Below are 17,787 nucleotides of genomic sequence, written 5' to 3'. Positions count from 1 at the left end.
GCAAAAAAAAGCAGAATAAACATTTTCAGCAAAATGCAGGCAAACATATGTTTAAGAAGAAATGGCAAGGGGGTTCCCAAAATAAGTCTTGAACTTCCCAAAACCAAGGACAATCAGTCTAGTAAATGTGAATGACTGTTTAACAGACTTTGAAGCCCTCTCACCCTGGCCAATTTATATTTTTCTTTGCCAACATATAGTTTCAGATAAATGAGTTCTGAAAATCATTCCTCAAAGTTACAGATGGCACTGGGAGGAAAATCCTCCGTTCCAGGGCATGATTAGTTTTCCTTCTCATCAGACTTTTTTTTTTTCTCCTGAAACTGTTCTTTGCCATTTGCTGTCCTAAGGAGTGTTAGAACCAGTTCCTCCTTCCTGGGTGGGATAGGGTTTTTATTCAAGGATCTTCCAAGTGCCAAAGAAAGAAAATCCTTGGAGACTAGTTGTGGATCTTTCTTAACAAAACTTGTTTGTGAAAGTGCCCAAATTCAAAATGATGTCCCTTCACAGCCTATTACCTGTTCTTCCACTTTCAAGTTTCCGGGTAACACTAGTCTTAAAAGATGCTTATCATCAAATCCCTATTCATCCAGATTTCAGATGTTTCTTAAGGTTTTGTATGTCTAGATCACGGTATCTTTTATCTGCTTTTCCTTTTGGACTATACACTGCACAAAGAGTGTTCACAAAGTGTCTATCTCCAGTTATAACTTATTGCAGGCTACAGTGTATCCATATTTTTCCATATATAGATGGCTTGCTTATCTTTGCAGAATCTTTTTCAAAGTGTCAGGAATCTATCTCTTGGGTGAGATATCTCATAACACAAGCTGCAATTCCAAGAGAACATTCAAAAGTCTTTATTGACTCCTTCACACAAGATTATGTTCCTGGTATGTCAAGACAAAAAGGAAAAAATAGATCTTTATTTAGATCTGTTTCTAAGGTTTTGCACTCAAACTTCGGTCACTGCAAGGGAATACCTCAGGATTTTGGGTCTCATGGCATCAGTGATTCTCATAATACCCCTGGTAAGACTTCATATGAGAAAGATACAGCAGTATCTGAAATCTCTCTGGTCCCAGCATCAACAGCCTTTATCTTTTCAAATCTCAGTGATTTTGTTTGTCAGAAGGCAAATCTTTTGTTGGAGACAGAAATCCTTAAATCCAGGATCTGATGTCCTTTTCATTCATTCCTCAACTGATGGGTTCTTATCCAAGACTGGGATCTGACTCATCTGCTTCTATCAGATCATCAGACCCTAGAACTCTTGAGCTTCTCCTTTTACTCATAATCCCCGTCAACCTAACATACCTCAGATCTCATTTGCCGCTTTTCAGCTTCAGATGTGGATCCCACTGCACTCGAGTCTTTGGAGTTTTATAGTCTGTTTTTCTTGAGTTTGTTGTAGTTTTTTACTATTATATTGTCTAATTCTCCTACCTCTCAGCCATAATCTTTTTGCAGGTTTCTGCTCCATTTTACCTACCATTTTTTTTCGGGACCCACTTAACTCATTACATCCAAGTGACACCTCTAGGTGCATCTGCAGTTAACTCCTGCTGATGCGTCTAGGCGTCAAATATTGCTTGTTCATATTTGCATCAATAATTCCAAAACCATGCTATGTGCAAGGTTTTAAAAGATTGCATCTTAAAGCTTACACAGTGGCAAACTCAACTACATTAATGTTTGACGTCTGTCTAGTGCAGGTAAATCGATATTAACTGTTGTTTTATGATATTAATTTATATAGATAAAATTTTTACATTTACTAACTGTTTCAACTACCAAGTAATGCAGACAGAACCCCACAGCCTTGTATGAAAGCTCTTAGCTAGATGAATAAAATGCTTTTTACAGCATGTGTGTAACTTGAGTGGTTGCTGAGATATTGTACGTTGTTTACAAATATTACAAATGCAATAGTTACTATGGTTGCTGTAACTTATAAACTTTGGTTTAAGACCTAAAAAATACTGCCACTATACAAATAGTTTGTGCTAAAGGGTTTGCCATTTATACTTATTTCAAAACCCTTATGGTTCCATAAATATGAACATTTATTTGAAATGTGAGGACATAATTTGATTCTGTGAAAAGGCTTAGGCTCCACCCATTGGAAGTTATACTGCAAACTTCTTGAGCTTCATTGGAGTGGTATTCTTTCCCTTTAGTTACTCATTTGAGTACTTCTGTCTACCACTGTTGGTACTTTCTTTCTGTCTTTCTACCGTCTTTTCCTTTCTTTCCTGTCCTAAAAAAAAAAAACAAACGCTTTTCTGTCTTTAGTGTTTTTAGCTGCTTCTAGCCTTTAATAGTGGTCTTCATTGTACAACATGGCTAATAAGCCTGTGGGTTCAAAAAGTGTTACTTTTGGGCATAAGCTTCCCAACTCAGATGCTCCAGGGAATAAGTGTATTCCTTAAGCTTATTTAGATGTGGATTGTTCAGTCTGCTCTAGTTATAACTCCAGAGCTTTAACTGATTGGAGGAATAAATTAGTCTTGAGAGGCCTTCTTCCTATACTTCTTCAGTTGCTGGGGCTCAAACCCTACGAAAAAGTCTGACAAGGGTAAGTCAGATTTAGCTTCCAAGGAAGAGGAGTCCTGTAAGAGGTCTTGTGACCATTCTTCCTTGACGGCTCTTTCATCAGAGCCCCCTATTAATATGTATACGAAGTTGGATCCATCTATCATAGATCCGACCATTTTGAAACCTGTATTTCCTGAGATTCTTACCCCTCTGCTCCTGCCAGATCCAGTTTCTTGACAGTTTCCCCTCTCCTTTCATGGAGGGACCTCCACGAAAACACTTCACATCTCCATCCACCACATCATCTCTTAGATCTGCCAGAAGTCAATCAGAAGCTGATGTGGATAGGATGATGAAGTTTCTCAGAGTGCAGCTCCACATGGGGGTTCTCCTGCTCCTACTCCCACCAGCCATGCAAAATGTCCTTTGTCCATTTCCCCCTAGGCATCTCCTTCTTCCCTCTCGGTTTTCAGATATTAGCTAAAACATTGTCCTCCCCAATAGTGCCTTTTTTAGGCAGTGTCTAACTGAACGTATTTCCAGTACAGTAAATCAAAGCCAAGAAAATAGAAAGGTGCTACTGCTTAGTACTAGACGTCTAAACAAAAAAATCCACTCCCTAGAAGCTGTTTGCACCCTAGAGAGTGCTGATGACTGTGTGGTCACTAAGACATGGTTTAAAGCCACAGGAGCACACTGACCATGCAAGGTTATAATACCTTCCACACCTTTAGACCAGCTACTACACAGACATGGTCTGAAGGTAGAGGTGTCTTGATTTACTTCAAAAGTAAATATTCCTCAAGGCTAGTCAGTCAGGGCAATGCACTCAAACTTCTCCAAGTTCAAGTCACCACAGGCAAAATCCAATAGCACTTCCTTGCAAGCAGTAGGTCCCCATCTATGACCCAGGAAACCCAAACCATGTATTTAAACTTATTGGAAACACTCACCATCCAACCCAGTGCCATATTCATGAGCAACTATAATTACCTCACTATTAACTGTGGGAATCATATACAACACCAAATGCACAGGCACAGAGATTCCTGGATTATGTAAACACAAACTCCCTGGGAGAGATTGTCAATACACTGACCAGGGATGCAACCATACTAGACCTGGCCCTCACTAAAATGGGAGAGTGCTGCACACTCACTAGTGTAATATCTTCTCTGGTAAGGTCAGACCAGTGATTGGTCTCCTTTGAATTAAAAATAAAACCTGGAACCCCAGCTAACCCTGGAGTATTCAGGAACTACTCTAAGGCTAACTTCCCACTATTAAGTGCTAACCTGGCAAAATGTTGAGCCTCCATTAACCACGAGAACACTGCTGCCTACATTTAGCTGTTTACAGAGACCCTGTACAAGGATGTTAAATAGCTGTATAGAGGTAGCTGTCCCTACCAGGAGGAAGTACAGAACTAACTCAAAAAAACAAGCCACCCTGGTTGAATCACAGCATTACAAAAGGAAGAAAATCATGGCAAAAATTAGGAAGTGCAGCACCCAGCAGGAAAAAAGCACTCTCATCAAACTAAAACATCTGAGAGGACAAATAAAGTCTACCAAAGCCAAATTTGAAGTACATTTGACCTCCCTAGGACTAGGACAACCAGAATTATTTAGCTATGTCTTCAATCTCAAAGGCAATACACAGTTCTGTGCAGAACACATTGTTACTAGAGCCACCTGTACTGGGCGGGAAGATATAGCAAACCTTCTGGCCGACAAATTCAGCTTCAGCTTTACTCCTGTATTCACCTCAACCTTCCCTCAGGAAATACCATCAAATATAACTCACTGCTATCACTAGGGAACAGGTCCTTAATGGGCTTTCTCTAAGGCCAAGAACAGTGTATAAATGGACCCAGACAGTCACCCAGGAAGCCTTCTAAATAGCATGAAATATGACCTATCAGGCCCTCTGGAATTGCTGTTTAACTTTAGTCTCCAGAGAGGCTTCTTATCTCAAGAACAGCAGCAGTCATTCCTCTGTGCAAAGGTGAATCATCTACAGACCCTAGAAACCTCAGATCCATAAGTCCCACTAGTCTCATATTGCAAAGCCATGGAAAGAATTATCATGGAAATGATTAATAATGACATAGGAAATCTCCAGACACAGAACCAAAAGCAATTTGGTTTTGTCAGGGGCATGTCATACCTACTCAACTTGGTGGCTTCTTTGAGAAGGTCACCAAAGCAATATATGAGGGCAAAATGGTTCACACTGCCTACATTGACCTGGCCCAGGGCATTTGACACAATACCCACTCGGGTATTGTTGACAAATTCAAGAGGTTAGGTACAAACCCTTATATCACCTGGTGAATAGCCAGCTGGCTCACATACAGGACCAAGGAAGTTAGAATTGTGGAGTCTGCATCTACAAAGAGGCCAGTCACAAGCAGAATCCCTCAAAGATCAGTCCTGGGACCGCTCCTTTTTGGCATTTACTTCTCTGAAGTCAAGGCCAATGTCAGTGGCCTCTAGCTGAATAAATTTGTAGAAGATTGCAAATTAGGAGCAGTCATTGTATCCCCCACTGACATAAATGTTCTCCAGGAAGGGCCGACACAGACAAACAGCTGGTGTCAGAACCATGGACTAAAACTGTATGCCAGGAAATGCATAATAGTATCCTTCAGGAGGTCGCCCACCCCTGGTAACTATCATATTGACAACACACCTCTAAGTGTTGTCCCAGTAGTCAGGGACTTGGGGACACACTTGGACAGTAATATAGCCTTTGACCATCACATGCCTACAGTAGTAAGGAAATCATTTTGTGTTGTAAAACTTATAAACAAAGGTACGGCATTTAGATCCAAGGAAGTCATTATTCCACTGTATGCTGCATTCATCAGACCTGTCATTGAGTACAATGTTCCCTATTGTGTGTACCTAACCAGGCATATTCAACAGTTGGAATGTCCACAGAGGTTCCTCACTAAAGGAATACAGGGCATAAGTAACATGTCCCATGCAGACCACCTCAGGGCCCTTTTCCTGTATTCTGTTTCCTACAGGCATTTGAGGGGAGATCTATGCCTAGCATACAAGGCATTATCAGACTCCACTCTGATAGATCTTCTGCATATCCACAAAACAAGCAGCACTAGAATTACCCATTCTAAAGATTTAAACCTTGCCTGCTATATAAATAGGACCTGCTGGAAAGACAGGTATGTATACCCAGACTAGCCCTTCCCTGGAACAGGCTCCCCATCCATGTGAAGCGGAGTCCTTTCCTAACCCAATTCAAATGTAACTTGGACAGTTGGATTGGGAACAGGAAGTTCATCCCTGGTTTGGCACTTTTGTCTCTAATCTCTAATGGACACAAGCAGCCTGTAAATGGTTCATCTCCCAGGCCCTTGCTTATAAATGTTTAATCTCTCAAGCCCTTGCTTACACTTATCAAGGGTACTAGAACTTGTCAGAGATTAGGGATGCATGGCTAGGGTTAAAAAGACCCTTGTGGTCATCAGCCTCGTAAACACTTATGAAACTATATACACAAAGACACCTGAAGGTTCAGGAAATATAGAACATAGACAAATGAGAAAGTTCATAAATGTGAAAGAGGTGATGGCCCTGATTTATGCATTATAAATGTGGAAAACAGTATGACACTCAAGAATGCTATAGGTAATGGAGTACCACTATGATGTGGTACATCAGTAAACAAGGTGCGACTCACTGTTATCCACTTTGGAAGTTAGCTGTGGTGGTGTGGGAATCAGACCCAAGGCAGAGTGTTCTCCTCCAGGCCACATGAATTCCTTCAAACCAGAATTAATTGGCTGATCATCTTAGCAGGTCTTTTGCCAACCTCCACAAGTGGATTCTGCAGTAATGTAAGTTTGTAAAATTATTGCAGAAAGGGGAGTTTCAGTGATGGATGTGTTTGCATTAGAGGCTAATCACCAAGTAGAAAAGTCATGTACTGGGCACCCATGAAGCAGAGCAGTGAATCTTCTCTTTATTTTTGTGAGGCAGAAATCTAATGTGTGCATTTCTACTCTTTTTTCTGTTTCAAGGGGTATTTCTTAGAAAAGTAAATGAAGTAGAAAGGTGCATGTTAATAAGCCAACTTTTTTTTAATTTCTTAGAAAAGTAAGTGAAGTAGCAAGGTGCATGTTAATAAGCCGTCTTTTTGTTTTAAACTCCTTTATTGATAATTTGGTGAAGATTACTGTGGTTCTCCTAGCTAGTCTAAGTCAACAGATTTATTATTTATTTTAGTTTGTTTACCAAGGTAATAACATTGATCACAGTAGACCATTTCATACCTGTCAACCTCCCAGCTCAAGAAATCTGGAGAAAGACAGAAATAACAGGGAGACAAAGGCCCAAAAATAAGGACAGATTTTAAATATTGCTTCTGTAAACTTAGAAAGCTGTTAAAATAACAGGTTTTGCATTATGTATTTTCTGAAGGCTGTGAATTCTGAAACTCTTGTCTGTCATTATTTAGTGACTTCAGTCCTCACTGAATATTGCAAATTTTATGACAGACCAAAAATATGACTAAAAAATCTGGATATTCTGCAAAAATCTGGACAGTTGAGAAGTATGGACCATGTACAGACAACAGCCCAGGTGACAAAATTCACAAAAACAAGTAAACAAAAAAACAGAACACATTCAGAAACATGGAGTAACCGCAGAAAGTATAGTCTCACAGATAATTGAAACAGTGAGCAAATATTAACAGAGTAGAAAAACAAATGGGAATTAATTTTAGTAGTAAATATGGGATATAAGCATCAGGTTAGAGCAGAGGGCTGATGTAGAAGTGATGTAATGGGGGGTTGGGGGGCCTAGGTGATGTGTCCAGTGGAAAAATACTTGAGATCAGATTTGTGATGGATATGTCTTTTGAGCTATGCTCTGAAAGTGGGGAAAGAGGAGATTCTTTTAGGTGAGGAGGATGGATGGAGAGTTTGCATGCAAGAATGGAGAAATGAGTGTTCAATACAGTGCAGTTTGGTTTGGAGGGTCTGGAATGCGGGAGTTAATTGAGAGAAGTTATGGGGGTTATAGATGGTGTTTTTATTATGGAAGTTGGCAGAAAGAGGCAAGAGGGCACCTTTTTGAAGTAGTTTGAAAAGAAGAGACACTAAGAGTAGCTCAGCTGTGTAGGAGACTGGTAACCATTTGGCTGTGGAGAGGGTTGTGTTCCTGAGGGGGGATTGTAAATAAATTAGCAGAGTTTGTTTTCAATGGACTGTAAAGTGGGTGCAATTTTTAGAAGTTTTGGCTGTGATGAGGAGCACATACTCATGTTGAGCAAGGATGACTCCTTTTGCTATTGCAGCTCTAGCTGGCCTGGAGAAAAAATTAAATGTTTTCTAGGACCAGAATAATAGAGAATTTATCTTTTTCTTGGTGTTTTCAATGTGGTTATGGAAGTTAAATGCCAGTCTGGAGGACCTTAGTTATTACTCCCCCATGATGGACCTGGAAGGGGGACACTGATGGTGTGGGAGAGGAGGCCTTTGGCAGCTGGTTGGTTAGAGCTAACTGAATCGGTGAGTCTTGAACTTGCTGGAGGACAGATTGCAGTGAATGCAGGTGCCTCTCCACTGTCCTCTCAGTTACTGCCTTAACCAGGCGATGAATCTCATGGTGTTCAAGACTGCCTCATGCCAGAGAGCCCACGGGGTGGAGATCCCCTGGCAGTCTGGGGTAGGTGAAAAGCATTCCCTCGCCTAGAAGGTGTGCAGCTGAGCTGCCCCAAGGCTTTCTGGACTTGTAGAAAAAAAAATAACATAAAAGGGAAAGGAAAGAAACATAAACAAGCAGAGAGAGAGACAATGGATGGACTTGTATGTTCTGAAGAAAATGCATTTTATTTAATATTTAATAGCAGCAAGTTAACCATTTATTCATTTAATCAGAAGTTGGTATTAAGCAATGTTACGTATTTTACATGTAGTACTGGACTGATGGGATTCTGACAACTACTACTTGATGGTATTTATTTCTTCTTTTTCTTTGGTATGAATTAATAACTGCTGTTCTTTTTCAAATGAGGTGTTATAAACAGTATGGAAAGAATTAGTATCAGTTACATGTAATGCTTTCATTACCAGAACAGTCATTATTAATATACTACAATTCCTTCTACTTCAGCAGTTTAGTGTAATACATTTACATTAATATGTCTGTTTTTATGTACTAAGTGTGGACTGGTGATCTGACTGTGATAATCAATGAAAAGGAAACTTGGTACTGCGTTATGCAGTCATACCGTATTTTAAGGGAAATTATTTTATATTGCATGATATTATTTGCTGTTTTCCTTACTTATGAGCATGCTGCACTAGCCTGACTATTCTGTGCAGGTGCTGTTTGGTATTGTAACTGATCACCTGTTTGGCTATGGAGGTAGGCATACCTCCCAACCATACCAAATTACTCTCTTTGTTTTTTTTACCAAGTTTGGGGGTCCAAATAATGGGGTGCCATGATTCCCGAGTGGCATCCCTTCATTTCTGAATTTTTTTCCAGCTTTTTGTAAACTTTTTTTCTTTTGCGCTTTTTGAGCTGGCGTCATCACATGCGGGATGACGTCAGCTCAGTCAGCCTGTCGGAATTGAGCTCTGCATCCATTTCCGGCTGTTTGAATGGATCTTGCACTGAAACATTAGAGAAACGACTCCTGCTGCAGAGTGCACGGAGTTATTTATTTCTGCTTGTTTCGCAAAATGACTGCTGCTGCAGAGTGCACAGAGTTATTTATTTCTGCTTGTTTTGGGAAACGACTGCTGCTGCAGAGTGCACGGAATTATTTCTGCTTGTTTCATTTTAGGAATGGAGGGAAACGACTGCTGAAAAGTGCACGGAGTTATAATTTCTTTTTATTTTGGGAAGGAAACGACTGCTGCAGAGTGCACAGTGCAAGGAGTTTCTTTTTATTTTGGGGAGGAAATGGACTTATCTTAATAACTGGGGCTTTTAAGGTACTGCTTAAACATCTGTGCCTATTTTCACTGGTGCTGCTTGAACACGTGTGTGTGTGTGTGTGTGTGTGTGTGTGTGTGTGTGTGTGTGTGTGTGTGTGTGTGAGAAAATGCCCCCAGCTGAATACACCTGGTGGCTAGAGGTACTCAAGCTCAAACCCTGTACCTTGGGTACAGGTAAAAAGAACTTAAAGTCCCTAGCTGCCACCACTTGTGAATTTATTCCTTATATTTTGTACTCTTCCTCATTACATCTGTGGTTTTCAGGATTTTTGTGGCAAATCACTGAAGAGCTGAACTCGCTAAATAATGACAGACATTTGAATTGCAGAATTCATATTCTTCTGAAAATAAGTGGTAACACAAAACCGTTTATTCTAGCAATTTTAGCAATTGTCTAAATTTATAAGATCAGTATTTGAAATTTGGCCCCATTTTGGGGCTGTATTCCCCCATTATTGGCTTTGTCCAGGTTTTTTGTGCTAAGACATTGAGAGCTATGGTGGCAAGTGAGAACTGAATTCACTAAATGATAGCCATTTAAGTTTCAGTCTTACTGTCTTTAAGGAAACTGCTGATTTGGCATAGTAGTATGTTGCTCTGACTATAGTGCACAGGGTCCTGGGTTCAAGACTTGGCACTGAAATGTGTGGTGCTAACACAACATTTTATTCTAGCAACTTTCCAAACTTATACAAGCGATGTTTAAAATGTGTCCCTGGTTTTTGGCCTTTTGCCCCCCAGAAAAAAAAACTGAAATTGAAAATAAGTGCAAGAAGCTGTGCTAGATGTCTATGTCATTCTAATGTGTGTGTGTGTGTGTGTGTGTGTGTGTGTGTGTGTGTGTGTGTGTATGTATATATATATATATGTATATATATATATATATATATATATATATATATATATATGTATATATATATATATGTATATATATTGTGTGTGGAAGTAGACTTTTATGATGAAAATGTTCTGAATTGGGCAGTTTTGTCATTATTGGTTCATGCATTTTGTTTTAATTGCCTACTGGAAAATGTTCAAACAATAAGAGCACATTTTAAATTTAAGTCTAACAAGTGTGCCGAATTATACAAGGAATATAATTTAAAAAAGTCAGGAAGGTGTATCAAAGAACACATGTATGTTTCTTGTTTTGTGTGCAAGGGGCCTATGATTTGAAAACCGCCCAAAGGTAATCTTTATCCACCACTGGCGAGATGCATTTTCTTTGGATGTTGTGTGGATTTCATTGCTGTTTCAATGAATGTGAGTTTCAAGGGCACAGAAGTTTTAATGCCAAGTCTATTTTCATTGTGAGACAGTATTGCTTTGTTTAGCAGATATCTATTAGTGTTTTTGCATTGTGCTATAAAATGTAAAAATAAAAGCCAAATAATCTTTGTAGAAGTAAAGCAGTATGCACACATTAGTGTTTATGGTAAATGGGGTGAAATAGCCATTGGAATGGCTGCAGGGGGACTCTGGTGCCATATTTTTGTTTTCTGTTCTTCAGTTTGCTTTTGAAAGTTGGTATCCCACAATTCCATTGGAGTGGATGGGGTTATGTAATTATGTATGCACATTTTACATTAATCAGTGCACAGATTTGTACCTATTTTTCATGGGCCTTGTCCAGATTTTTGATGTTTCCAGGTTGAGAGGTATGGAGGTTGGAGAAAAAAGAAAGTTGCTTACTCATCCCATCTGTGTGTGCAGTGTGGCTAAAAGCAATGCAGTGTTTCCAGCTTCTGTTTTTAATACATTTTATAACTAATATCAACTTTAAGTGGGTTTGGCATAATGGTTAAGGTCTTTGTCTCAGAAAAAAGATACAGGGTTTGATACTGACCTTGGGTTATTAGGTAGACTTAAAAAAATGACCTTTTAGGGCAGTTAGCCATGTGAACATCTCCCAGCCCTTCCATGTTTCATTTTCTGAAGCACTCTGGTATATTTTTCTGAAGATATTCAGTGTAAATGTGTGACTAAACTGTGGCAAAACATTTGCAAAGCTGAGAAGGGTATCCAACCAGGAAAATTTACTGTGGTGTACGTCCTTGCTTCAAGAAGGGTTTGATGTTCAACTTTAATAAATTGTTATAGCCAGTGCAGAACATTCTTAAGTTTATGCATTCAAAGACACCACACTTTCTGTGGAGAAGGTTTGCCTATTAATCTGCTTCTGAAAGGTATGCTACTGTAGCAGTGCAGACAGCTTTAGGAAGGCTGCATTCCTGCACTTGTTGCTAACCTTGCAAATGGTTTCAAACTGAGCAGTGTAAGGAGCAATGAATTAGTGACATTAATAACAGTAACATATTAGCTACTTCAGGCACCACTGCAGAGCAATTTAACAAACATTTTACAGAAAGTATAGTAGCCTTAACCAAGAATAACCACCCCATCCAACAACTAAGCCAAAAAGAACGAGTAACAATTACAATACTTTCACACTGCAGCCATATCACTGTATATGTCTAAGGCCTTCAATACAGTAAATCACCAAAAACTACTGGCTGTCTTCACCAAACTAAATTTTGGTTCCACCACTATTGTATAGTTCTACAGTTATCTAACTGAATGTGAGCAAGCAGTAAAATGGTTTTGCCCCTCTTCCCCCTACTTCCAGTCACATTAGGAGTCCCTCAAGGATCAGTTCTGCCCCACTTCTTTTCAGTATTTTAACTAACAACCTCAATTCTGCCACTGCATTAGCTACCATGATCCAATATGCATGAGACTCTACACTTATATGTGCCAGCAGCTTCAAGATCTAACCTAACCGTCCTTCTCAGAAACTGAACTATGGCTATCAGACTCACAGCTCATACTCAACCCAAACAAAACAAAACTAATGATCTTCCATCCCTCCAGATCCTCGATTCTTACACTCCCCTTCTCTATTACTGCCAGTAATCACACAACAATCTCACCTGAGTCACAGACAGAGTTACTTGATGTCATAACAAATGACACCCTAAGATTTGATGTACACATATCACAATTAATCAAAAAGATACATAAAAAATGTGCAGTCTTTATAGAGATAAAAAGTATCTAACAGATACTTCTAGACTGGCTGTAGTACAAACCCATCTCCTGTCAACACTCCTATATGCCTTACCCATTTTTACTAATCGTAAAAGGACAGACTTAAAGAAACTAGACACTTGCTATAAGAAAAAAACAGCTACATTTTCTGCAGACTGTCCTCACATGACACATCACTGCTACCCTCTCAGAAAACTTTCCTGGCTAGAACTACCGCAACTACTGGTCTATAATCAGCTAATCATAGCTCATAAATTGCTCTACCAAGGTGAAAAAATTCCATCCATACAAAACATTCTTCAACCCTAGATCTATAATCGCACACTTCACTCAGCAAATAAGTCAGTACTCCAAATTAACAAATCAATAAATACTGCTGCTGATTCCCTATATTCACATCAGGTAGCAAAATCCTGGAATGCTCTACCCCACTCTATCAGATTAACTATTAACTCTAATCAATTTAAATCAGCAGTCAAAAGATATTTAACAGACACTTGGCTATGCTGCTGCACAAAACCCAAGTTAAGACTGATCACCTCCACCCGTTTCTCACCAACAGATTAAACTATCCTTTAACTTATCACTTCACCTCATACCCTGACTCTCTCTTTCCAGTTATACTTAAACAATAGCATTATCTAGTTAACTTTAACTGCCTTAACTCTCTTCAACTTCTCTTACTTCTCCTTTCACCTTTTTAGCTATTTTACTAGCAAGACAGCATTCTTTTCCCATGCTAGTTCTAAGTCTTCACTCCCTTGGTAATCTGTAACATTGCATTTTTTTCCTTTCTTTTCAAATATACTGTGCTATTTTTTTTTATTTGTGGCACTGCTCTATTGTTTACTGCATATAAATATTATAACTGTATCCTCTCATGTTAAAATGTTTGTTTTCTTTTTTAAAAATGTATGTACGATATGTGGAACTTTTCTCCTCGGGACTCCACTGAAAATGTTTTTTTAATCCAGTTGGACCTTTCCGGTAAACAAATGTAAAATAAAGTAAATAAAAATAATGTTCAGCTGGGTGTGCATGTGATTATATAATTAACATTAATTCTATGCTTTGGTCATTCACAATTCATTTTATGGTATTCATTGTGACCTAAATCATTACAGTTTGCATGATGTAGTCATAATCAATGTTATGCAGTGAAGGTTATTTCTGCACAAACACACAGCCCCCTCTGCCAAGCTGGGCATGGTACATTGGTGTATGCATCCATTGGTGAATCTTAGAAATGTAGTGGAAATCACCAGAAAAAGTACCAATACTAGTTTACACACTGTTGCTTCATCGTGATAATAACTGTTAAATTACAAATTAAATTTTACCAGTGAGTAAGCATTAAACTTTATTACGCTATTAACACAGAACAATTATTACCACCATTAAACTGTGACTGAACTGAAATGCTTAATAAATACAGCCAATGAGTATTTCATAACAAAATACTTGATATCATTCTGATATGGCAGCAATACCACCCTCTTTACAACAATCATAACAACATAAACAGGTACATCTATACATATATATATATATGTGTGTGTGTAATGTGTGTGTGTGTATATATATATATATATATATATATATATATATATATATGTATGTATAAATATGATGACTCATCGAAAGTACAGTCTGTTGAAAGTCAACTGATGAAACACAACTTGTCGATCAGCAGCCTATTTAAAAAAAAAAAAACATTTTTTTTTGCAGGGGCCATATCCTTTGTTCCCCCACACCCCTTGTTAATTATATATACCAACTCCTAGATTGCACTACAATGGGGAAAGGGCAAATCTCTCCATCTCCTTTGTACTGCTGTCTTGCAGAGATCAACTGCCTGGCCATTTGTTCAGCTGTGACTGCATTTTTCTGGGTTCAACAAGTTGTTTTTCAACTAGTCAGCAACCCATATACGTATATGTATGTATATGTGTATGTGTGTGTGTGTGTGTGTGTGTGTGTGTGTGTGTGTGTGTGTGTGTGTGTGTGTGTGTGTGTGTATTCACACATAATACACACTATATACATGTGAATGGGTACACTCACTTTTGTTGTGACACCCGTATGTCAACCCTGCGTATGTAGACCGCAAAACATGGACAATTCCATCAGCATCCTAAGACACACGCATCAAGAAACAATCTTGGTGCATGCAAAATTTAAAGTTAAAGAAACTGCAGAAAAATGTTTTTGCTGGGGGCCCCCCATGCACTCCCCTCACCCCCTGCTAATTATATATACTAACTCCAAAATTGCACAGTGTCAGGTAAATGGCATATTCCCCTACCGCAAGAATTGTGTGATCTTTAACACTTGTTGACCAAATGTAGTCAATAAAACAGATGTCGAATAAACAGACTATAAGGTAGTAGCACCTGCCACCAACCACCCTTGCTTATCGGCTACTATAAGGCCCTTACAAAGGGTGACCAATTGTACTGCATAGTGTTACTATTATCCAAATGCTAAGTGTGTCTAAGACTAAGGCTGTTTAGGAGTGGCCTATACAGTGTCACCAAATACATATGCAAGTTCTCGAAGAGCTTAAATATCTCTAAACAAACCAGCCACAATTAAAAGGTTTAAATATATTTAAATGTATTTAATAATAAATAATACAAGACAATAATCAGTTAACTCAACACAGTGACAACAGAGTTCAGAATCACAGGAAATACTTTAAAACAACATTGCAGGACTGTCTCACATAAATACAGAAAACATCTAAACTACTCTTTACTGTATTCCTATGTATATCTAAGAGATACTATGCCCTAAATGGCTTACTTACAGAGCCAGGCAAATGCAAGTGCTGAATGAGAGGATGTTTCTAGGTCCAAAGACAAATACAAAATGCACAGACTTTTTCTGAGAAAGAGTTCTTAAATTAATAATACACATGACTGCTGGGTTAGCTGGATGACATTACTATTTGACACCTCTGCCTTCAGTACCCAGGCTAACAAAAACTTAAAATGTTAGCGCCTGTGTGTCAGAAATAATTATCTCTTTGAAGTTCACCTGGAACTGGAAGTCGTAAACAGTTGCATACTTTTACTTTTGAAACCTGTAATTATTTCTGTTTCCAGAAAGAATTTCTAGCTGCAGACATTCTGTCTCCAAGCTGAGATAAACACCATCGTAAACAAATCACTTATTTTCTTAGAGTTTGCAAGTTAACTCTGTTCTTTTCCAGTAGGGTACACTGTGGTTACATTCTTGAAGCTGAGCACATAACATACAGTTTAACATAGCATATAGCTTTCTTACATTTGTAAGACAAGCATACAAGTCATATTACTATTCACAAATAACATAGAACTATTTACAAAATTCTAGCTAGCTAGGTTGGCAATGGCTTCCCTGTTTTGTTAGAATGTTGTGCCCATCCCTGAGAAAGCTGCTGCTGTCGCCATTAATAACACTGTTGGCCCTATTTTTCCTGTCAAAAAAAAAAAACCTAGAAAACAATTTGCATCTTTTCATCCTCAAATTTCTTTAGCAGTAGTTTACTTGGTATGGCTCAGGATTTAATTCAAATTATAGATCTTTCTTGTAAAGTAGTTTTTGTTAAAAGAAAGAGGGATACCTCTTTTCCTGAAGAGATTCAAGATTCTGAATCTGGACAGGAGGAAGAAAGGAGGCAGATATAGGATTTTCTCTGATTTCTGATTTCAGTCTCAGAGGCAAGCTTAGTTTCTTATTCTCCCTGTGGGGGGGGGTCTCTTTCTCTGAGACTATATCCAGAATGTGCCAGTGTTTTCAGTGCGAGAACACTGAGTTTTTTCAGTCCCTCAGAAAATACTGTGAGCTGTTACAGATGTAATTTCCAGAACCTTCAACCATTCCTCCAGTTCTGTCAGTTTTGGAGGATGTGTGTTACTGCCTGCAGTTTTCCTGATAAACAGTTTACCCTAAAAAGGTCAGGTCGGATGTATAACATTCCACAAGCTTTTACATTTTTATATACTCTTCCGAAACCTGACCATACAGGTATAGCTTTTGTTAATCTTAATGCTGCCATCTATTAAGTTAATTCCAAACCTATTCTTTCGGATAAAGAGGGAAAGGTTATTGATTAAGCGAGGAATAGAGTGTATGCTTTTGTAATTTTGATGTTAAGAATTTTTAATTGTTAGGCTCACAGGTTAATATTTGTTCCATTTGTGAGAGTATGAAGAATGTTTTGTCTGCTGATTCTTCTTGTGAGGAAAAATCAACTTTAAATAATTTAGTGTCTTCTGTTGTACAAGTCACTACTCATTGTGTACAGTGTGTGTGTATGACTCTCTTGATAGTTCTAGACTATGGCCACTGTACTGTTTTGAGGTTTGCCTGGCTGAATTCTCAGAATCTCCCAGATGATGGTAAAAAAGTGATTTTAAATAATTCTTTAGATAGAAAATGTTTTGGCCCCTCTGCTACAGACGTGATCAAAAAGTGTGATGAAAGAGGTAAATTGATTCAGGGAATCTCTAAGATTTTTCAGCACTATTTTCCGTACTTTCTAATTGATAACCTAACCTCCTCATTCAGGTTTGGCAAAAAATAAACAGTCTTAAAATGCAGGTAAACAGATGATCTGAAGTAGTTGACTTCATTCATTCTGCACATATGGGTATACGGATCCAATTCGGATCCGAGCCGGCAAAACTTTTCAAGCATAAGCTCCGAGCTCCAAGCCCCTCCCTTACCTATATTACATCACTTCCTCCTATCTATCCCCAGATCTCGTTTGCCGCTGTATGAGTCAGCATCATTGTCTCTGAGCTCTAAGCAAGGTGGTAAGGTTTTTTGGTCTTTTTGTGCTAGTTGAGTGTGAATACCTTTCCCTTTTTTTCCTCCCTTCTCGTTCGATCGTCGTGTTAGTATTAAAAAAAAAGTTAGTTATAAGTGTTTTTTGTTTGTGTTTCTGGCTTCCCGCCTAGGCCCAATCCCTGTTAGAGTGTGTGTGTGTGAGTGGGCCATTAGGGTTTTTACTGTTATCTACTATGGCTGAACAGCCTAAGGTTCTGTTTAAGAAGTGCACAGAGTGTGGTCACAAGCTCTCACCAGCCGATGGCCACACTCTGTGTGTTCTATGTTTAGGGGTCGCCCATCCATCTGCTTCTTGCGACATTTGTTCAGGCTTTAACCCTAGGGCTTTGAAGGGTCGCCGGTCTAAGCTTGCGGCTAAGGGTCTGCTACCTGCTTTTGCCCCAGAG

General features: G+C 38.8%; 1 protein-coding gene across 1 annotated transcript in view; it reads left to right on the top strand.

Annotated features, from left to right (window-relative positions):
* Positions 1 to 17,787, top strand: part of PER2 (period circadian regulator 2) — a 1,339,110-nt gene that overhangs the window by 1,200,456 nt on the left and 120,867 nt on the right. The gene's annotated exons all lie outside the window — the stretch shown is intronic.

The sequence above is a fragment of the Protopterus annectens genome, chromosome 4.part1, assembly GCF_019279795.1.
Source record: "Protopterus annectens isolate FY-2018-M chromosome 4.part1, PAN1.0, whole genome shotgun sequence".
In the NCBI taxonomy this organism is placed as follows: domain Eukaryota; kingdom Metazoa; phylum Chordata; order Ceratodontiformes; family Protopteridae; genus Protopterus; species Protopterus annectens.
The sequence above is the reverse complement of the archived record's forward strand: the minus strand, read 5'-3'. Positions and strand labels throughout refer to the sequence as shown.